General features: G+C 40.3%; 1 protein-coding gene across 1 annotated transcript in view; it reads left to right on the forward strand.

The window, feature by feature from the left end:
• The first annotated feature begins 6888 nt into the window (after window positions 1–6888).
• The window catches only part of CPQ (carboxypeptidase Q), a 161418-nt gene continuing 143832 nt past the window's right edge, over window positions 6889–24474 (forward strand). Inside the window, exon 1 of the mRNA XM_083359551.1 lies at window positions 6889–6994. The gene's annotated coding sequence lies outside the window, so the exon portion shown is untranslated. The remainder of the gene's footprint in view (window positions 6995–24474) is intronic.

Consider the following 24474-nt stretch of genomic DNA (forward strand, 5'->3'; position numbering starts at 1 on the left):
ATCATTATCATATTTTACTTTATCATTTAATGTATAAAGGCTTTGTGATAGTCTATTTAAATTTCTGTTAATTAATCCCCAAAATGGAACCTGCCATTTTTGCTGCAGATGCACACACATGAAATATTCATTGAATTATTACCATAACCTCTTCTCTCAAGTGTTATTACAGGTTCGATGCAGGAGTAATTAACCTACTGTCCTAAGTTCCATGTATTTGTTTGCAGCTTGCAAAACCAACTCAAGAGGCCAAACCACTTTTCTAGCTTGCAGCTGATCAACACAAAACAAACTTTGACTTTGCCCTTACTGTTGGCCATGGTTAACCAGCAATCTGTAACGGGGTTATTGAAAGAAGGAAATGTAATTGCTTCCCCAACCTTTCCCTGTGTTGGGAAAAGAGAGAGAAAAGACTGGTGATTAGTGGAATGCCTGAATTGTTTCAAATCCTGGCAAAGATATCCACTTATAGTATTATTTTTTATTTATTAGGAAAAACAGAACTCCAGAAACAGATACACAAAGTCAGCAGCTCTTGATACCTTATTATTGCTTTCCATTTAGTTAACTGAAACTAAAATTGTATCAACGAATCAGAAGGATTTAGTCCTGCATGGGAGATCACTGTATAAAAGTACTCTTGCCAATAGCACTGAAAATCAGTGTTTGTATTAAATGCCACTGAAATACATTGTACTAAGAGGCTGCAATGGTTCTGGGAATAGCAGCATTCAAAATTTCAGTCTTAAAAAGTTTTTGTTGGAAAGCTCATGAGGAAAAAATAAATTTAGGAACTTTTCACCACCAGAAAGAAAAGATCTTATTTCCTCTGTTTGTAAGAACGAACAGAGGATATTATAAAGATGTAAAGTTAGGAAGGAGGAATAAAGGGAGAGATTTTCCTATAAAAGGAAAAACATATTATTGATAGCTGAGCAAAAAATATCCTCCCCAGTCATATGCTGTTTTCTTGCTTAAGCATAATTGCAGACCTCAAATCTGGGAGTTTTATACGGATTCCCACATCCTTATCCTCATCTTCTCCTTTCTTCTCTAATTTGAAGATGGTGAATGATTGACCAGCAATTCATTATGCTAGAGATATAAAAATTTGGTTAATTATTTCTACTGTTAAGTGCCAAATTCCTTAAGCTTAATTCAACACTGCAAAGTATGTGTACCATAGTATTCCCACAATTCAGCTGCCTCCAAGAGAGATTCAGCTCATAATAATTCAGCATCATAAAGTGCTCAGAACTGTCTTGCTTTAGAATAGGGGTGTCACACTGCCAGTCTATGGGCCGATTGCAACATGCGGAGGCCGCACCCATCCCAGGTCCTGCAATGCGAAAAAAGTCGCAATACGTCACGTGATGCAGCAAGTTTGACACCTGTGTTTTAGAATATTCTAATTAATGCCTTCCAAAAGAAAACCCTCAAAACAAACAACACCCAATTTTCTGCCTTTTCCCTATCAATTCTTTTTCAACATGGTAAGAATTTATTCTCAATATTTTTGTCATAGGGGAACGTAATTTCAGAAGAATTCTCATGGGCAAAATGTGACAAACTTCAACAAGATGTGGCTTAGGAATGTACATCTTAATACACTGTATTTCTTTGTACAAGTGTCTCCTCAGTGAGTTTCAGCCATTTCACACATTTTTCCCCGTTCAATATTTTATTCATATTAGGAAGTATCATGGTATAGAGACATGAGCTTCTACCATTCCAACAATACTTCAGAAATACAACCCAAATAATAAATCAGAAAAATCAAGGCCTTTTTTTGCAGGGAAAAAATAAAATAAAAATAAAAAAAGCAACATGAATTTTTGCACACCATCACTTCCAATTAATTGAGGGGGAAAAGTGGCATTTTCCCACCTATCTCACCTCCTTCTCAATATAAAATATGAGGGAAACAAAGTGGTCTGGAGATAAAAGCTGATTTCACTTTTCCCAGTATTAAATTAACCAGATAAATTAGTGCAGAGGAAATGCAAGAGTTGGTTCTCAAAGTTTTTAAGATTTAATTGGTCATTATATAAACAACCAACTGCAGACTTCTCAATTAACAGTGCAGAGAGCTGCTTCCCCTCTCATGTAGTATGATACTGTGAGAGAAAGATTCACAAACTTTCTACCCTAAATGCACCCTGGGATATGCTGAGTGAAAATTATTTCACCCACTGAAATTTTTGAAAAACTACTCTTTCATTTTAATAACTCTTATTAAAAAGAATGCCGAGTTCATGCTTGAGGGCAAAAGTTATTTTCCCAAAATTACTTTTAGTTTAGGCAATGCCTGAAGGCCTGACAGCAAATGTAGGACATCTTTATTTGGAATGCAGAACAACAGAATAAATTATTTTTCAGAACAAAAATAAGGAACTCAAGATTGTTGGGTTTTTTTACCCATCTTTGAATTACAAATGTCAAGTACAGTTGTCCCTCAAACTTTGCTGTAAATCCTTGCCCTCCAACCTTTGTTTTCCTATTGATAATAAGAAGCAGCAGCCACAGAGAAGCATCCCACATGCCTTGAATGCTTAAGGGCACTGTCCCAGGTGCCATGGATCTTGCAAAAAGTAATTTCCTAGGATGTAGAAAATCTAAATTTCCCAGGTGTCCTAGCAACCAATATACTATTTCTGTAATACTGATTCTGTTGTAGAAAGAAAGAAGTACTCAGTTGTACAATGAAATTGCACAATTACCGTATTTTCCGGCGTATAAGACTACTTTTTAACCCATGAAAATCTTCTCAAAAGTCAGGGGTCGTCTTATAAGCCGGGTGCTGAAAATTTAGGGACAGGGCTGGCTGGAAAACCTGGAGCGGATCTCCCATTTACTCTGCGCAGGGAAAGTGGGACCAATTGGAGGAGAAGCTGCAGTCTGTGATTTTTAACGGGCTGGGGTCTGGGCATCTTTCCTTCTAAAGTTGAAGAGCAGCTGTAGTCTATCCCAACTTGAAAGGTAGGCGGGGAAGGCAGCAGCCAGAGCAGCGGCTTAGCTCTAAGGACACATTTGACTCAGGAACTCGGCGGGCTGGCTGGAAAACCTGGAGCGGATCTCCCATTTGGTCTTTTTTTTAAAAAAATCCCATTTATATCCTGCCCTTCTCCGAAGACTCAGGGTGGCTTACAATTTAAAACACAAATCAATGTGCTTAGCAATAGCCTTCATTCTGTGTATATGCCTGTTTATTAGGGCTTTCACACACACCCCAAGCAGCATTATTACAAAGTCAGCTTATTGCCCCCAACAATCTGGGTCCTCATTTTACCTACCTTGGAAGGATGGAAAGCTGAGTCAACCTTGAGCCTGGTGGGATGCGAACCTGCACTAATTGCAGGCAGCTGGTGTTACTTAAGGCTCTGCGCAGGGAAAGCTTTAGAGTGAATTAGGAAAAGTGAAAAAGTGAATTAGGAAAATAGGGAACGGTTGCTGTAATTGGGTATGTGTAGTTTAACGAAGAGAAGGGTGAGGGATGACATGATAGCAGTGATCCAATATCTCAGGGGCTGCCACAAAGAAGAGGGAGCCAAGCTATTCTCCAAAGCACCTGAAAGCAGGACAAGAAGCAATGGATGGAAACTAGTCAAGGAGAGAAGCAACCTAGAACGAAGGAGAAACTTCCTGACAGTTAGAACAATTAACCAGTGGAACAACCTGCCTCCAGAAGTGGTGAATGCTCCAACACTGGAAGTTTTTAAGAAGAGACTGGACAGCCATTTGTCTGAAATGGTATAGGGTTTCCTGCCTTAGCAGGGGGTTGGACTAGATGACCTCCAAGGTCCCCTCCAACTACCTTCTTCTTCTTCTTCTTCTTCTTCTTCTTCTTCTTCTTCTTATTATTATTATTATTATTATTATTATTATTATTATTAATTATTATTATTATTATTATTATTATTATTATTATTATTATTATTATTATTATTATTTAATCCACTTGCACTGTTTTATTTTATTTTTTTATTTTAATTCAATTTATATCCCGCCCTTCTCCAAAGACTCAGGGCCCCTTACAAGCTTAGCAGTAGTAGCCTTCATTCTATGTATATGCCTGCTTATTAGGGCTTTCACACACACCCCCAAGCGGCATTATTACAAAGTCAGCTTAATTGCCCCCAACAATCTGGGTCCTCATTTTACCTACCTCGGAAGGATGGAAGGCTGAGTCAACCTTGAGCCTGGTGGGATGCGAACCTGCACTAATTGCAGGCAGCTGGTGTTACTTAAGGAGGCATTAGCCCACTGCTCCACCAAGGCTCTTTATGTTTACATGTTTGATGACAAACAGCCTTATGTTTATAAGTGAGTTTTCCTACTAAGCACCTGCATGTCATAAGCATTTGAATTAAAATTATCATATTAAAATCAAATCTGATGTTTTTTAATTTTTATTTGGTGTGCGTTGGAAGAGGCGTAGTCTTATACGGCGAGTATAGCCCAAACCCTATAATTTAACAGGAAATGTAGGGGGTTGTCTTATACGCCCAGTCGTCTTATACGCCGGAAAATACGGTAATGTGTATTGCTAAAACAGAAGAACATGACAGTCTTGACAATTTTCTACTGTAACGCAAAAGGACTTGAAATTCTAATATAGTAATTGGAAATTTATCTACAGGTAGTCCTTGACTTAGGGCCAGTCATTTAGCAATTATTCAAAGTTAAGATGGACCCTCCTCAGGGCCTGATTTGAAGTTGCAATGGCCAGGTCCCCTCCATGGTCATGTGACTGCATTTGGGGCTCTCGGCAACCAGCTGGCAATTTCATTCTTTTGCAGTTCCCACAGTCATGTGGCATTTACTTCCAGTCTCCAGCAAAAAATGGCATTTGCGGACTAGGGATTCATTTAATGACCACTGCAAAAAGGTTGTTAAATAGGGCACAATTATTAGTGGCCCATTTAACAACTACCATGACTTATGACCATAACTTCAGGCTTAATTACTCTTGAAAGTTGAGGACTACATGCATCCTGATAAATTCAGAAGTCAGGAAGGAGAAAAAAAAATCTGAGGAAAATAAATGAATGAAAGCACTGTTAACACTCCACGGGAAATAAACTATGAGAAAAACATTTTGTCATTTTTCTCTACTTAAATGCCAAGCGGAGAGGTTTTCTGCCCTGCCAGAAAACAGGATACAATGTTTATTGTATAAAGGAATTATACAATGTTTATTGTATAAAGGAATCCAGATGAAGGTACAGACTTGCACTTAACAATGGCAAAGGCACACCCTGGCAAAGTTCTTTTCTGCCATGTCCCCATAATATCGCCTTCCTCCCACCTCTCAGTTCTGCCCTTGAGGACCACTCAGAGGCTCCAGCTGGTACAGAATGCAACCGCGAGAGTCGTGTTGGGAGTCTCCCGATACTCCCTTGTTACACCTCTACTCCGTGAGCTGCATTGGCTCCCAGTTGTCTTCCGGATGAGATTCAAGGTGCTGGTAATGGTGTTCAAGGCCCTACATGGCAGGGGTCCGGAGTACCTTAGGGAGCACCTGCTGCCGGCATCAACTTCCCTCTGCCCTGTGCGTTCCCACAGAGAGGGCCTCCTCAGGGTGCCACCGATCAGAGAATGTCGATTGGTGGCCCCCAGGGGGAGGTCCTTCTCTGTGGGCGCCCCGGAGTTATGGAATCGGTTGCTGGTTAAGCTCCGGATGGCGCCCGACCTCCGTTCCTTCCGGTGCGATCTGAAAACGCATTTATTTGAACAAGCCGGCTTGGCCTGATGGGGGGTGGGTTGGGTTTTTTATTGTTCTTAATATTTGTATTTATTGTTTTTTACCTTGGGCATTATGTTTAATTCCTTTTAACTTTTGTATTTTTTGTATTTTATACATTTGCCCTGTTCACCGCCCTGAGTCCTTCGGGAGAAGGGCGGTATATAAATAAAATTATTATTATTATTATTATTATTATTATTATTATTATTATTATTATTATTATTATTATTATTATTATTATTATTATTATATTATTATTATTATTATTATTATTATTAGCGCAAAGCCTTCAACACATTTCCCAAAGCATCTCAGTATGAAGGCATTTTTTACTTAACTTGACCTTGCTGAAAGGCAGCCCTGAGTGTACAAAAATCTGTTGATTTAGGCACTCATTATCATACAGCAGTGTCTGTCAACTTTGGCAACTTTAAAATGTGTGGACGTCAACTCCCATGCTGGATGGGGACTTAATGAAAGCTGAAGTCCATAGATCTTAAAGTTGCCAAGGTTGAGAAACACTGCCATAGAGGAAAATTAAGCCACTCAAGTTGCTGAGCCGGGGCACCGAAGGGAGGATAGGGATCAGCAAACAGGTACCAAACTTCTTGTTCTACTTTTCTGCCGATTCCAAGATAGATGAAGTGCACTTCAATTCAGCCCCCAAGATAAACACGCCAGGTTTCCCCACTACACGAATTCAGAACTCTTTAACTCAGAACATTGTTTATACTGCATTTCTTTCTTCTCTCCCTCGAGAGCCCTCTCTTTGCAGCAGACCACAGCCCTTCTCACCGGGCTGTAGCTAAGAGGACTCTACTACAGGAACATGAAGTTTGTTCCTGTCGACAAACGAGCGGCTTGCCAAAAGTGAGGTGAAGGGTTGTGTGTGTGTGGGGGGGGGGGGGAGCCGACATTTTAAAGGTACCTAAAAATATGAAGGGCGCCTCTCCTCTGTTTTAAGCACCTGGTGGGCTCAGGAGGCCCACGGCGATGCAACCCCAAAAGCCCCTGCCCGCGGAGAATAAGAGGGGGAGATGGACTCCGTGTTGGCTACAACATACTCCTAGGCAAGCCCACACCTGAAGGCTCCTCCTTTAAGGCCTGAGCGTCGGTGGAGCCGCCCCAGTCCCTCATCAGCCCTTATGCTCTGGAGGGCTCTGGAGAGGCTCCTTTCTTCCGCTTCTTTCTCAGAGGAGTCAGAGGCTGAAGACAAACCAAGCGCCGCAGCGAAAGAACTACGAGCGGGTAAGTCAAAGTTGCCTCCAGCCCGCGCGCTCGTCTCCGGGCGCCGATTGGGTACCGCGCGGGCGCAGAGCGCAGTTGCGGCTGTTCAGGGCGGCCGAAATGGCAGGCCAGGATTTACGACCTCTTCCCTTCCACCGCTACCCTCTTCCCGTACCTGCAGCCCCCCAAAATGACGAGAAACAGGAGAAAGGAGGAATCTAGCTTTACGTGTTTACGCTTGCTTTCTTTTGTCTTCTTATGTGTCTGTGTGGCGGTCGCTCTTGTCGCAGCCCGTTTGACTTGTTAATGCATTGCTGCACATGTGTATTACTTAAAGAGAATGACTGAAATGGAAGAGAGAGAAAAAACCATGCGGAAGTTACAATGAGAGTAAGCTGTATTCTTCATTCTGACGTGCAATGGAAGCATTTAGTCTCGAAAGCAGAAGTTTTGGGTCAGGTGTTGGCGCAGAAACTAGGAAGGGAAAGTGAGCATTTGGTAAGGCTGCTGATCTGAAAATAAGTGTCTTTTAGAGGTTACCCTGGATCATCAAGGATATTTGGCATTTCTGTGTATCCTGGACCGATGCAGCTACTGATGCCCTTCTGGCAATGGTCTTCTGTCTTTACTTGACATGCAGAAAATTTGCATGTTAGCCCAACTTTATCTGTTGATCCCATAATGGCATAAGAAGAAATGGACATATTTATCTGCGTAACAAATATAGAGAAATCTGAATGAAAGAAGCTCGTTAAACATAATGTAGACTACATCCAAATTAGATTAACGTGGCTAATTTACACATTGACTACTTGCTAACAACAAGCAATAATTTGCCTATATGAATGTTTGGTTCTAGTTCAGTACAAGAAATGATTTTGTAATGAGATTATACAAACCATCCACAGTTGCTTCAATGGTGAGATGAGCAGCATATAAATTAAATAAATAAATAATAAATAGGAAAAGACTACAGTAGCAATTTAAGGACAAACTGTGCAACCAACCTTCATGTCCCAAACTCCTTTCATCAGATGCCTGAAAATGTTCTGCTTCAGTCTTCTTCACCTACGTAGAATAGGGATAATTATTAGGGATAATAAAAATAGTATTGAAAATAGTGATTCCAATATTAAAATACCCATATGTAAACCAGTTACGTGATTGCATTTGAAATATTGTGTACAGTTATGGTCACCGCACCTCGAAAGGGATGTAAGAGAATTATGGAAGATTTTGAGGAGGGCATCTTAAGATGATCAAGAAGCTGGAGCAGTTTCCCTATTAAGAGCAGTTGTGTGAAAGTGAATCCTGGAATAATCAGGATCGATAAAAGGATTGTATTTTTACACAATGTGTAATTAAATTTGAAATTTGCTATCATGTAATGTGCTGGGTACTTGGATGGTTCAAAAAAAAGTGACACTAGTTCGCAGAAGTCTTGGGAATCAATGGCTATTAGTCTTAATGGAAATGTGACTGTCGCTGGGAGCCATCTTCTGTGAGACTAGGGGGCTTCTTTCTGCACTTAGTTGGCCATTGTGAGAAGAGACAGCTGGACTAGTTAGGAGATGGATGGATCCAATCCACCTGGATGCTACTTATAATCTATGTTCTTAAGAAGGCTGAGTTTGAAGAAGATTGAAAGAGCTAGACAGAACAATATTGACCCCACCTAACTTTGACTGAATTGTGAAAGTCATTGCTGTCCATAACAAAAAAGAGATTATTTTATGCTTTTGTTTTATATATAAACAAAAGATTGACAGATTTTATTTTCCTGGGCTCCAAGATCACTGCAGATGGGGACTGTAGCCAAGAAATTAAAAGACGCTTGCTCCTTGGGAGGAAAGCCGTGGCAAATCTAGACAGCACACTAAAAAGCAGAGACATCGCCCTGTCAACCAAAGTGCGTATAGTCAAGGCTATGGTCTTCCCAGTTGCAATGTATGGCAGTGAAAGTTGGACCATAAAAAAGGCTGAGTGCCAAAGAATTGAGGCCTTTGAACTATGGTGCTGGAGAAGACTCCTGCGAGTCCCTTGGACTGCAAGGCGATCAAACCGGTCAGTCCTAGAGGAGATCAACCCTGACTGCTCTTTAGAAGGCCAGATCCTGAAGCTAAAACTCAAATACTTTGGCCACCTAATGAGAAGGAAGGACTCACTGGAGAAGAGCCTAATGCTGGGAAAGTTTAAGGGCAATAGAAGAAGGGGACGACAGAGAATGAGGTGGCTGGATGGAGTCACTGAAGCAGTAGGCATGAGCTTAAATGGACTCCAGAAGATGGTAGAGGACAGGAAGGCCTGGAGGAACGTTGTCCATAGGGTCGCGATGGGTTGGACACGACTTCGCAACTAACAACAACAAAAAGATTGTAGATATTGATTTTTTTCCCCCAAGGCTCAGGATCTTGATTTTTGCCATCTCATATATGCAAATACTTCTTAAGATGTGCTTTAAGTGAACATTTTGTTTGTGCTTCATCTGTCAATGAATAGTCTGGTCCTCTAGCCCAAGGTATACTCAGTAATCTCCAACACTACATTTTAAAGATATTGATATTTCTTTATAGAACTTTTCTGATAGTACACGTTTCACAGCCTTATGTTTAGCCTAGAAAGACCATGGCTCTAACAGTATGAATCTTAGTTGTCATTGTGATGGCTCTGGACTTTAATATTAGTTACTAGTGGATTATGTTTTACTCTCAAATTTAGTGAACAGATCTACAATTTTCAGAAAGGCTGTTTCATTTCCAAAACCAGCCAAGGCCAGTTTAGTGGTACTATAGTATATCCTATGGTCTGGTTATTCATACAACCTTACTTTATACAATTTGCTGCCAGAAGATGTGGTGGCCATGACATGGACAGTCCTAAATCAAAGAATGCCGGCTGGTGGCCCCCAGGGGGAGGGCATTCTCAGTGGGTGCGCCAACCCTCTGGAACAGCTTGCCTACCGATATCCGGATGGCCCCCGACCTTCGCACCTTCCGGCGCGACTTAAAAACTTACCTGTTCCAACAGGCCGGCCTGGCCTGACAGCTCTTGGGGTTCATTTGTTTTTATTATTGTTTAACTGTATACATACGTTGCTCTGTACACCGCCCCAAGTCCCTCGGGAGAAGGGAGGTATATAAAACAAATAAATAAATAAATAGACTTAGACAATCTTACAAAGAATGACTTATAGCTTCCATAGTTTGGATAATAATTGTTGGGAACAAATAGAAAAAATCACAAGATGTTCATGTGAACTTTCAAGCAATATGCATCTATCCACCACTGAAAAGAGAACTGGACTGGACATACTCTTGCTCAAATTCTAAAAGACTCTTATATTTCAATTTTCACATGAATATTGAAATATTCCAAAGGAATCACACTTTTTAACAGTTGGTTTTTATTTCTGTAGGTCACATAACCTTAATTTTTCTATCATGATTAGTGCATTTCAAACAATATGTTTATTCCGTGGCTTCTAAAAATATTATTTTTCTTGACAAAGAGATTGCAACAACTTCAGATAGTACATCTAGAAATTCTTAGAGAAGATACATGTATAAATGAGATTACTTTTCTCTTGTCATTCTCAGTTTTAAATTACCTGTACCAAAAGATGGGTGCACACAACCTTGCAATTTATATTAGAAACAAAGGAAATTGAAGTTGTTTGCTTCCCAATCTTATTTGAAATCAGTATCTTATCTGAAGCCAGTAGCTAAAAAAGAAAATAATATAGTGAAAGTTATAGAAAAATGTCACAATAAATTATAGATATGAAAACGGAACAAAACAAGAAGCAGGGTGTTTATTGCAAACTGCAAGAGTTGCCAAGAGTCAGGTGGCATATAAGTTTAATAAATTAATATAATTTGTTTTTAATTATTAAAAAACAGCCAGCTTCTGATCAATATTTTAAGAAGTGGCCTGTTATTTTGTCTCTCCAAATTCCATTGTTGTCTCACAATTGCTAACTGATATGCAGCAAAAGTTGAATATTAATCTTGAAATAAATATTCTTTCTCTGCCAACATGACACACGCAGTCAGATATTACTGCTTAAAAACTAAATCACCCTCAAAGATTATGGCTTTCAAGTGGTGCTAGCAACCTGTGTGTTATACAATCCAAGTATCCTGAGTTAAGGCCACAGAAAGCAAGCAAATGTTTATTTGGCAGATTGAGTAAGAAATGATTAATATTTTCTATTAGACTTTGTATTTCATTGAAATACCAGCAAAAGCATGCACTCTCAGACATTTATGGTGCTGTCAAATCCTTTTCTAATACTGCCTGACATGATTATTGTGCAGTTGACTATCAATTTGAACTGTTTCTTGACTATGCTTAGTTTTGTTGTATTTATTGTTTATGGGCTTTTGCTGTGAACTGTACTGAATACTATGTAAATAAAGACAAGCTGCACTCTGATGAAATTGATTGGGGTTTTGGCATGGTTTTGGTGATGAATACTTATATTGGATGGAGATGTTATTAGTTGCAAGACTGGCATGTAAATAAATAAAATCTCAACATCAAAGAGTTTATATTTAATATTTAAATATTGAGTTCTTGATCATAAATAAACTTTTAATTATCAATAAGGTAATCTTCGGTGCATTTGGTACACTATGTGCCTGGTTTTAGGTTATGATGGTAGTTCTAAATTTGTTTCCATCAAGTTTTCTGTTGGAAATAGAATAAGAATACAATGCTCAATTCTTGCATCTTGCACAGCACGAACATCCTCTGTTATCATCTCTGCTGTGCCACGTCCACATTCAGAGGAAAACCTCTCAACTGAGTCTCCACTATTTTTTCTTTGTCTCACAGAAGAAGCTGGGAAGTACCAGGTTTTGAAAGCAGTCTTCTGAAAGCAGGAGACATTTGGTCTTTAAATGTTCTGGCCTTTCAAGAAAGGCTTTGTGTTTATTTCAAAACTCTGTATAACCCCCAAACTATTCAGCTATTCATTGGAGTTGTTATGGATTCATTGTCACATGTTGTGCTAGGCACCATAATGGAGGACAGCATGGATCATGCCATCATTCCCAAGCCTCAGCTTTACTGCATCCATGATTACCACGATTAGAGAAGGATTTCCTGCCAGTAGTGATACTTTGAAAGAAGGAGTGTAGCGAAGCCAGAAAACAATTGCAACTCACAGCAACCCATTAACTAGACTAACTTTTCTAAAAAGAAAAGAATTCAATTTTTACATTTACAAAGTGGAAAGGGAAAATCTATACACCACAATGTTCTATTTATTTCAAATATTTGGGCTGATTAAGTGCAAAAGATTGCTTTTTTATTTGTATCATCTGGGTGGGAGTGGATAATGGGTAAAGAAAATACTAATATAGGGAAGAGTGGCAATCAAATAATACAGGGATAAGTGAAAATTAATTGGCTAATTTATTTGTTGAATTCGATAGGCGAGTAATTGACATCTTCAGCAAAATATAAATACAGCTAATTTCTAGTCTGCGTGCATCTATATCAATTAATGAGTGCAGATATTATGTAAATTTGGGTTCAAGAGTCATTTTAGGATTGAATAATGTGTGATAGTCTTTGGATATAAACAAACAGAGGCAGACAGAGGACCAGCTTGTTGCTAAAACAAAAGAAGGTGGAAACTCTCTCTCTTTCCAGTACAAAAGACAGTGTTTGTATCCCTTTGCATTACATGGACTAAAGAGAGAAATATAAGAATTCGAAATTTGAAGGTTTTCATTATTCAACGTGAATTGTATATCCTTGCAACCGAGAGAAATTTCTCACAGATTACTCCCAGATGGGACTTATAATTGCATTCTTCTTTCTTCATTATTCATTTATTTCCCAAGGTTATGACAATCATAAATCAGCTCTAAATGGGTTACATTCCAATCTAGTGGCAATTTAAAATATAAGACCACACTACAATAGTGGCCAAAATTGTGGAAACCTTTTGGGAAAAGTGTACATTTGAGGTTTGATGGTTAATAACACCACTTTTTTAGAGTAGTACCATAAAATTATATATCAATGGAAAGATAATTTAATCAAGAATGTAATGCAATAATTTTAATGAAGGATTTGCTGTAAGAATAGCAGTTATAAAGAAGAAAACTGAAATACGTAGAAAAAATGAGATATACAAAAATTATCACCATAGAAAAAATGAAATATACAAAAATTATCACCATGTCAGTTAATACTTAGTTGTGTAACCTTTAGCATGAATTATGGCCTTACAACATCTTCCCATGGAGTGAACCAAGTCCTTTAGTTCTGCAGCTGTTATAATGTGAAACCAAGATTGAATGATTGCTTCTATTAACTGGGTTTTATTACTGGGTTGCTTCTAACTAACAAGTTTCTTTAGTTGGCTCCATAGATTTTCAATTGGGTTAAGGTTTGGGCTATTCCCATGCCATTCCAGCAGTGGAATATTATTATTTTGAAACCACTTTTTGCACACAGCAGCAACATGACATGGAGCTGAATCCTGTTGAAATATAAATGCTTCATTGTCTTAGAAAAGATCATGTGCGGAAGGCTTCAGTTTGGGCTCAAGTATTTCATTAATGTATTTTTGGCCATTTATATTCCCATTAATCACACAAATTCTTCCCACACCTTTTGATGTCATACAACCCCAGATCATAACATTGACTGGGTGTTTCACACTACATGTAATGCAATCAGGATACAAATCTTCTCTGATTCTTCTCCTTATGTATTTTATGCCAACACTACCGAACAGGGAGATCTTGGTCTCATCACTCCAAATAACACTGTCCCATTGTTCCTCTGTCCAGGTAACATGGGTTTTAGCCCAGTTTAGTCTTTTCAACCTTTGTTTGAGAGATAAAAGTGGCTTTTTTGGGGGAATTCTAGATTTTAGGCCAAATTCCTGCAGTCTGCACCGAACAGTCCTTGCACTCAACTTCACATTGGATCGCACCATTTCATCTTGTATACACCCAGATGATTTTCTTCTGTCATGTAGGCACAGTCTCTTAATTCTTCTATCATCACTTGCTTTGTGCACCTTTTCCTGCCTTTTACAAGTGTGGTTTTGTAGTGACTGAGTCTCCTTATACCTCTTCAAAAACTTAGAAATGCCACCTTTGGTTAAGTTTCCACCAATTTTTCTTCTAATTTCTTTATAACTGTAGCCTTGTTCACTTAATAATACTATTTTACATCGCTTTCTGGGTAACCAATCAACTCTTTGTACCATTACTTTAATTTTATTATGTTTTTCAAGCTCACTAAATGAAAGAACAAAAAAACCCAACCAACTTGATAGCGATCACATAACACACTGACAAATGTCCTCCTCTCAGCTTCAGTACATGACATCAATAACTGAATTGTGATCTGATTGGCTCATTGCCAAAACAAGATGACACTTGATTGGCTCTCTAAACACTCATGCTCATTGGCTACAATCAGATGAAGGAAAACTACCTGATATCAACCTAAGCAAGTTGTGCTTCCTTTTTCTGGTTATTTGGCTATAACCTTTCATAGAACACAGAATATTGAACAAACTTTGTTGCATTACATTCTTGATTAAATTATCTTTCCATTGATATATACTTTTATGGTATTACTCCCAAAAAGTAGTGTTATTAGCCATCAAACCTCAAATGTACACTTTTCCCAAAAGGTTTCCACAATTTTGGCCACTACTGTATACCTTAATATGTGACAATATAATAAATAATATAAATAAATCATGTCATGCCGTGGAAAAGCTATACTGAAATAGCTCAAATTGGGAAATGCAAAAAACATCAGCAGCAGCTAATCTAATGTCCAGGCTAAATGTGAACTGGACATGTTATCTTCTGGGATAAGGTAGCATTTTTTGCTAATGCTTCAGGGAATGTGGTTGCAATTCTTTGTCAAGTGCATGGATGAGCAATCGGTGGGCCTGTCAGTCCCTTTTTCCATCCTTCAGGATCCCCCAAGATTGCAACAGCAAAGCATGTAGAAGATTGCCAGTTTCTGATAGCTGCCAATGTCAAGTACTTTGGCGGGATGGTGGTGGTACAGTGTTAAGTCCAAATAATGTAAACAAAAAAGGGCCATAACTTCCAGCCTCATTTCCTCTTTGACATCATGGTGTTACTGCCACATTTCTTCAGGCCCTTGAAGATTGAAGAAATTCATTTAAGTTGTATAGATACCAACTGCAAAAAAGATTGCTTCCTCAATCTGTTATGTGATAAGGTGTCATGCTAATGTTATTAATGGGGGCCTTGCAAGAAGATTGCACAATAAACTATAATTAAGTCAGATATCAGTTTGACAGCATGGGAAGATCATAATTGATAATGGCATTGCTGCAACAGCTATGAAAGATAATCAGAAACTCTTTGAGACCAAATAAATAAATGCAAATATGTTCATCGCAATGTTGATCCAGTTTCAATAACGTAATATATAATTTATTTTATGTTTAAAAAAATTATTGGCCACCCATTTTACCACAGGGTAACCTTTGATATGTCCCAAGTAACAATTGCTTAAAAATCATATGTTTTTCCCTGAAAATAATAGAAATCTCTAGTCTATAAAAGGCATTGAAAATTAGGCTAATATACAGATGAAGAAACCTCACAACTATTTAACTGCACTCCAATGTATTCCACCATTTCTAGAAAAGTTTTCCAGCAACTTTCAGAATTTGTTATCTATTTTCAGCTTCAGAAGAACATTTTGCTAAGAGATGCTTAATAGTGCCCAAGAAATGCCTTTATTACTGCTGTGTAATTTGATTATTTTGAATTCCAATGCAGGAGGCTGGCAGAAAAAGAGGCAGGATATCACACATGACAACTTTCACAGCAAGTAACACTTTCTTGCATTATCCAGCTTACCTCAGGGTTGATAAACTTTTTGACAGACCAGAGGCCTTTTTATTGTTTCATTTCAGTGTTGACTTGGCAAATAAAATGTAGCGTATTAAATCTTTTGCCAGAACTGCTTTCTTTGCTGTTCTATTGGAAGAAGCAGAATAAATCAAATGGAAGTCCCCAAATTCCCAAAGATTATATGTTTTGCTTCTGCCTGAATACCTTTTGTTTTTGTTTTTCAGGTCTTATTGTTATGAATGCTATTTTTCAGGATGGCCTGTTGAGGTTCCCCAACTGGATGATACTTGTGATCACAAGAATTCCTATTTTTTTTTCAGCTGTTCTCAGTATTTGTAATAGAAGCAGAACTTAGAGCAATATTTGAGGAGATTGAAGGCAAAGAAGGAGAAAGACACAAAGAAAGACAGGCTTAGCAGCCTGCAGGTTAGAAACATCTATGGTCACATGAAAATGGCAAGACCCATAGTGGACTTGACATGGATAAGGAGATATTATTTCCCAGCTAAAGAGAAGACAGGGCAGAAATAATATACAGGGAGTCCTCGACTTACAATCACAACTGAGCCCAAAATTTATGTTGCTAAATGAAACATTTGTTAAGTGAGTTTTGCCCCATTTTAGGACCTTTCTTGCCACAGTGAATCATTGCAGGTGTTAAGTTAGTAACATTGTTGTTAAATGAATCTGGCTTTCTCATTGATTTTGCTTGTCAGAAGGTCACAAAAGCTGATCCAGGGACACTGCGTCTGTCATAAATATGAACCACTTGCCTAGCATCCAAATTTTGATCACATGACCAAGGGGATGCTGCAACGGTCGTAAGTGTAAAAAAAAAGGTCATAAGTCCCTTTTTTCAGTGCTGTTGTACCTTGGAAAGTCAGTAAATGAACTGTTGAAAGTCAAGGACTACCTGTATAAACAACAAAAAAGATGATTAAATGTGATACTTGTCAAACTTTTCAAGCTGCATGTATGGCTGAGAATGCATACCTAAGGGACTAGAAATTGGTACATAAAAACCAAGAGACCATGAGTTCTAGTCCTGCTTTAGACATGAAAGCGGACTCGGTGACTTTGGGCCAGTCACTTTCTGTCAGCCAACCCACCTCACAGGATTATTGTTGTGGGGAAAAATAGGGGGAGGACGGAGTATTAAATATGTTTACCAGCTGACGTTATTTATAAAAATAACAAAATTAGGATAAAAGTTAGTAAAGTTAATAAAAATAACAGCCCTATATCCTAAAAGGTTCCTGCAGCTTTGTATTATTTATAAGTAGTGCTAATTAACATCATTATCCTTGTCAAATCCTTTAGAGCTAGCATACTTTTTTAAAAAAAAAATTCTCCTCATCTTCTTCCATAGGCTGATGTTTACTTTCAGTAGTGCACAGAAAATAAACTTCTTCATGCATGGAAAGAACCCATGAGAAATACAATGTCTTTTCCTTATATATGCAGCCCTGTTGCCTCACTGTTTGGGTCTCAATCTGCTGTACAATGTATGCAGAGGGTTATCTCATTACATCACATTAAAGCAAGAAAGAGTGGAAGTTTCAATTAGGAATAATATTTGTATATTTGTTTTTCTAAATATTTTTATATCTGTTGTTTTTATATCTCGTTTTATTTGAGTGTTGTATGCTGTTCCCCTTAGTGAGACTTTTAGTGGCGATACAAATTCGATGAATAAATAAATACACTGTACGGGGAATACTTTTTGCAGCTATCTTGTGGTTGTCCAGAATTTTGCACCCTGTTTTGTCTGGGGGCAGAAAATTTGTGCAGATTGTCAAAAATAAAGTTAGGTTGGTAAAGCACCAGTTCCTGAACCGTATTTCTTCAGTTGTGATGGCTGATGTAGTAGAAGGACCTCTCATTAAAACATTATATAAAATATAATATTTTATATATTTGAAATATTAATAAATTTAGATGTTACTGAGACAGATTATTAATTAGCATTTTCTCCATTACAGGAGGTTTTTCATTATGACCTTTCTTGGGATGGAGGTCCTGTGCAAAATCTACCAGATCACAGCACTGAGTCCCCAAAGCACAGAGATAATGTTTTCTGGGAGAAAGTTTCAATTTCTTTCAGTTACCATTTTCAGCCATTTCTGCTCTTTTTTTCCTGAAAAGAAATAGCTCCAGAACTTTAAAACTCATAATTCCTCTTCTACTATTCCTCTTCTACATTCAGCTAAATTCTGAGCCAACTTTTTCACAGCTGTCATAACAAACATACTTCTGAATGTTCTAATGAATTCAGACTTATCAGTGTAGTACTTGAAGTACTTTACTTTGCCTGGACGTTTTAAAGTATAAGTCAGTGTAAAGCAGATCTCCTCTTGTATTTTAAGCATGTGATTTCATGTATTCATTAGAGGAAAATAAAATAGAGAACATAGCAAACAAATTATTCATAAAATTATGAGAATTTTACTCATTAAGTTTAGTCATTAACCTTAGCTTATTATTTCTTTTTCACATTTGTCATTCTGCATTGCAAACAAACTTAGCCCCTTTTAAAATCTTTATGTTTGTTAGAATATTTTAAAATAAATAGTAATAATAGTATCAAATTTTATTAATTTGGGCTGTTTTTGTACTTTCGTACTTCTGGAGACTTTTGATTTAGCCCTTTATTGAATGCTATGTTATTTTGGTTTGTCTCATAGTCAGTCAGATGTTCATACTGGAGTTGGCATTTTTATCCACTTATTGAGTCCTTCCCAAGGACCTGGGATGGGCAGAAATGGATGTTTGATGTTGTTACAGATATTATTGCAGTATGTAAGATGTTCCAAAAAGGGACGTGGTGGCTCAGTGGGTTAGGACGCTGAGCTTGTCGATCAGATGGTTGGCAGTTTGGCGGGTCGAATCCCGAGTGCCGTGTAACAGAGTGAGCACCTGTTACTCGTCCCAGCTTCTGCCAATCTAGGAGTTCAAAAGCACGTAAAAAAATGCAAGTAGAAAAATAGGGACCACTACGGTGGGAAGGTAACAGCGTTCCGTGTGCCTTTGGCATCTAGTCATGCCGGCCACATGACCACGGAGATGTCCTCAGACAAGCGCTGGCTCTTCGGCTTTGAAACGGAGATGAGCACCGACCCTAGAGTCGGAAACGACTAGCACGCATGTGCGGGGGAACCTTTATCTTTACCTTTAAGATGTTCCAAATAAAGCTTCCTTTTGCAAGTGACTGATTTTGTCAATGCCAATGTTATTCAAGTGGCACTTCAGTTGTTTTGAAATTGCACCCAAGGCGCCTATTACTATTGATGCTACTTTTGTTTTCTTTTGTCACAGTCATTTCATTCCTATTTGCAGGTCTTTGTATTTTGTTATCTTCTCCAGTTCTTTCTCTTCTCCTCTGCTGTCTCCAGGTACTGCCATGTCCACTATCCAGACTTTTTTTTCTTTCTTATTGACAACTGTTAAGTCAGGTGCCTGTTGAATTCTAAAGTCCCAGAGCACAATGGTTTCTTCCTATTTTATTACTCTGTCTGTTTTGTGGTCCTACCAGTTATTGCCTGCAGGCAAATGATACTTCTTGCAGATCTTCCAATGCATGATTGTTGCTACTTTGTCATGCCATTGTTTGTAATCAGTCTGTGTGGTCTTCTTGCAGCAGCTAACCAGGTGATCCACTGTTTCTTCATCTTCTTTGCAGAGGAGCATTTGCTGTCTGTTACTGTCTTAATTCTGGCTTTGTTTGCATTTGTTTGGGTGGTTTCCTTTTTGCTCAGATGGAAAGAGCTTATTTTCAACTAGATGCTGTTGGGCTGCATCAGCCACAATAGTTAATAATTTGAAAATTGTTGGTAAGTAGATAATTAGCCTATAATTACCCTTTTGCTGGATCTTTCATTTTCAGCTAGGTTTTGCCAGATATTAGTCACCTCATTGCAGTATGTTGTTAAACTGCTTGGCAAGGAGTGGATATAAACTACACAGCTCATCTTCACCTGGTAATGACCTATTATTTTCACCTCCTTTAACCAAGCTGCGTTCTTTTCTCTTTTTTTAGAAAGATTTTATTGGTTTTTATAGGGTTGGGGACAGGGATAAAAGGGTAGGGTTTAGGGTTGGCGTACAGGGAGGGTTGGGATGAGAGTTGGGGTTTCCCCCAATAACATTCAATATTTGGCAAACAGCATATTCTCTGGGCAAATATATCTAAATAGAAATGGTAAAAGTAATAGTTGATAACAATAATAAGTATAGTAAATTATAATAAGCAATATTAAGTTTTCAATCCATAATATTTTGCTTACTAAAATAAAGTCAAAAATACATATCACATTCTTTCCCTCTAATTCATTTATCTAGCCATTGATAAAATTTGTTCCAAGTTCTATAGTAAACTAAATGCTCTTTTTCTTTAATCTCTAAAGTTAATCTATCCATTTCTGCACAATCTAATATTTTCTTAATTAATACTTCTTCAGTTGGTAAGTTCTCATTTTTCCAATATTGGGCATAGATAATTCTTGCTGCTGTTAGTATATGTAATATTAGATACCCACTGTCCTTGTCATAATTGGGACCTATCGTTCCTAACAAAAATTCTTTTTTTTTAATTGAAAAGTTTTACAATTTTTAAATACAATGAACTCCCTCCTCCTCCTCCCCTCTCCCCAACCCTCCCCTCCCCTCCCCTCCCCCCTCCCCGACTTCCCAGAGCTGAATACAGGATATAATAATACAAACATAAACTAAAATATGCTAACAACAAAAATAAAACATTAAGTTCTATCGGACTTTAACTCTCCATAGTCATAATATTAATAGAGTAACAAATAACTAATCATATATCATAAAAATCCACTACTTATTCAAATGCTAAATGAAACTTTTTAGTCCCATATTTATTCTGAATATATTCAATCCATCTTCTCCATTCCACAATATATCACTGTTGCGATTGGTCTTTCAAATATGCTGAAATCTTTGCCATTTCCGCCAAGTTGGAAACTTTCAAAGTCCACTCTTCTATAGTCGGCAATTCCTCCTTCTTCCAATATTGCGCAACTAAAAGTCTTGCTGCCGTAATTAGATGCAACATCAACTTAGTGTCTATAACAGTAGTATCTGTAATAATACCCAATAAAAACAATTGCGGAGAAAACTTTATCCTTTTCTTAAATATGTTTTGCATATTCCACCAAATTTTAATCCAAAAGGCTTTAACCTTTTTACAAGTCCACCATATATGAAAATATGTTGCATCCTCACAACCACACCTCCAACATTTGGGCTGGCAGTTCGGATACATTCTTGCTAATTTTTTAGGGTCTAAATGCCACCTATAAAACATTTTATAAAAATTCTCTCTTAAGTTTTGGGCCTGTGTAAATTTTACATTTCTAACCCAGATCTTTTCCCAAGTATCCATTGTAATAACTTCTTGAAAATTCTGGGCCCACTTTATCATACAATCTTTAACAAGTTCCGTTTCTGAATCAATTTCTATCAATGCATTATATATCCTTTTTATATGTGCTTGACCTTGATCTCTAATTTGCTTTACCAAATTTTCATCAGTCATCGAAACAAAAATTCTTGAATGAATTTATACACACAGATCAAGATGGCTTTTTACCTAAAAGACAGATAAAAAATAATTTAAGAACCAAGCTGCGTTCTTGTTGTATTTCTTTGGGTTAGCCCAGGAGTGTCAAACTGCTGGCCTGAGGGCCGAATGCGTCATGACAAAACCGCGCCCACCCCATTGCTGGCAATGGAAAAAAAGTCATGATACGTCGCAACACATCACGTGACGTTGAGAGTTTGACACCCCTGAGTTAGCCTATATCTGTGCCCAGAACTGCACTGTTTCTTCCTCGTCAGGAGTTGACTGATTCACTTCAATCTCTTGATAGATGGATTGTTAGAAATGCTTCTGACTGGATTGAAATTGGAGATTCTGCCTATAATTTGCTGTTCAAGTTTCTTATGTGCTAATTGTCTTGTATGTAGCTGCTATTTATTGTTTTATTATTTCCAGTGCTTCCTTGCTCTTCCTTGTTTCTAGGTGACTTCTTGAGAAGACAGTCTTTGATTTTCTTGCTCTTATGTTTTTTTCTTTCATTTGTTGTAGCTTGCTTGCATCTGATCTTAGCTTGTTGATCTTATTTTCCAACCTGATCTTGCTAAGCTTGTAAGCCGCCCTGAGTCTTCGGAGAAGGACGGGATATAAATGGAATTAAAATAAAATAAATAAAATTTGATGTACTATCTGGTTTTTTTCTCTTCTTATTTGTTGATTCTGCTTCCCCGTGTAGTCATTTATAACTGCAGCTGTGCTGTACTTTAGTTGGCTTGTTTCTTAAAGTGAGCTGGTGCTTTTATCTGATATTACAATACTGGCATCTTTTAATGCTTGTGCTAGCTGGAACAAGCTTTGTTGCAGGCAACCGTATTCTGTTATTTTATATTGGTCTAGATCAGGGGTGTCAAACTGCCAGCCTGAAGGCTGGATGCGTCATGCTGAAACCACACCCACCCCATTGCCGGCAATGGAAAAAAAGTAATGATACATTGCGACACGTCACGTGACGTTGCGAGTTTAACACCCCTGGTCTAGATGCTCAATTACCGTATATACTTGAGTATAAGCCGACTCGATTATAAGCCGAGACCCCTAATTTTACCCCCAAAAATTGGAAAAAGTTGGTGACTCGAGTATAAGCCGAGGCTGGGAAATGCAGCAGCTCACGGTAAATTTCAAAAATAAAAATACAGGTAGATAACAATAAAATTGCTTTAATTGAGGCATGTGGAAAAGAGGGTCAACAAAAATAATATATTATCAGTATATTCAACAAAAACAATATATTATCAGTATATTCAACAAAAACAATATACTTGAGTATAAGCCGAATTTTTCAGCCCACTTTTTGGGCTGAAAAACTCCACTTCGGCTTATACTCCAGTCAACAAAAAAAAGAACTGTCCCTTCGTTCGGAACAGGCTGCTGAGAGAAGGGAGCGGCAGAGCCTTGCAGAGCTGGCGGCAGTCCAGCGTTGTTTCTCCCCCTCGTGCGTGCGTGTGTGTGTCAGACCCACGGGAATGGCTGGTAGGGAAGCGGCATTCCGGCATTCCCCCCCTTCCTGTGTGTCGAGCCCACGGGGCTTGACACACAGAGAAACGCAACTAGCCATTCCTGCGGGTCTCTCTCACACACACACACACACACGCCGCCGGGCTCGGCTCCTCGGCAGGAGGGGCAGCCCCCGCCGCGCCCCCCTCCCGGCCTGCAGCGCCGCGCCGCCGCCGCTTCCTCCGGGCAAGTCGGGGGGGCTTGCGGGGCGAAGGCACCGGCCAGGGGGCAGGCAGGGCGGGAGGGCGCGAACTCACCGCCGCCGCGCTTCCCCCCCCATCTCTCGCTTGCCCGCTGCCTCGCCCGTTCCGCCCCCAACTCACCGGCCGGCGCTCTCGCTTGCACGCTGCCTCGCCCGTTCCGCCCCCAACTCACCGGCCGGCGCTCTCGCTTGCACGCTGCCTCGCCCGTTCCGCCCCCAACTCACCGGCCGGCGCTTCCCCCCCATCTCTCGCTTGCCCGCTGCCTCACCCGTTCCGCCCCCAACTCACCGGCCGGCGCTCTCGCTTGCACGCTGCCTCGCCCGTTCCGCCCCCAACTCACCGGCCGGCGCTCTCGCTTGCACGCTGCCTCGCCCGTTCCGCCCCCAACTCACCGGCCGGCGCTCTCGCTTGCACGCTGCCTCGCCCGTTCCGCCCCCAACTCACCGGCCGGCGCTCTCGCTTGGACGCTGCCTCGCCCGTTCCGCCCCCAACTCACTGGCCGGCGCTCTCGCTTGCACGCTGCCTCGCCCGTTCCGCCCCCAACTCACCGGCCAGCGCTTCCCCCCCCATCTCTCGCTTGCCCGCTGCCTCGCCCGTTCCGCCCCCAACTCACCGGCCGGAGCTCTCGCTTGCACGCTGCCTCGCCCGTTCCGCCCCCAACTCACCGGCCAGCGCTTCCCCCCCATCTCTCGCTTGCCCGCTGCCTCGCCCGTTCCGCCCCCAACTCACCGGCCGGCGCTCTCGCTTGCACGCTGCCTCGCCCGTTCCGCCCCCAACTCACCGGCCAGCGCTTCCCCCCCATCTCTCGCTTGCCCGCTGCCTCGCCCGTTCCGCCCCCAACTCACCGGCCGGAGCTCTCGCTTGCACGCTGCCTCGCCCGTTCCGCCCCCAACTCACCGGCCGGCGCTCTCGCTTGCACGCTGCCTCGCCCGTTCCGCCCCCAACTCACCGGCCGGCACTCTCGCTTGCCCGCTGCCTCGCCCGTTCCGCCCCCAACTCACCGGCCGGCGCTTCCCCCCCATCTCTCGCTTGCCCGCTGCCTCGCCCGTTCTGCCCCCAACTCACCGGCCGGCGCTTCCCCCCCATCTCTCGCTTGCACGCTGCCTCGCCCGTTCCGCCCCCAACTCACCGGCCGGCGCTTCCCCCCCCATCTCTCGCTTGCCCGCTGCCTCGCCCGTTCCGCCCCCAACTCACCGGCCGGCGCTCTCGCTTGCACGCTGCCTCGCCCGTTCCGCCCCCAACTCACCGGCCGGCGCTCTCGCTTGCACGCTGCCTCGCCCGTTCCGCCCCCAACTCACCGGCCGGAGCTCT

Source organism: Vipera ursinii, assembly GCF_947247035.1.
Source record: "Vipera ursinii genome assembly, chromosome: 3".
NCBI lineage: Eukaryota > Metazoa > Chordata > Lepidosauria > Squamata > Viperidae > Vipera > Vipera ursinii.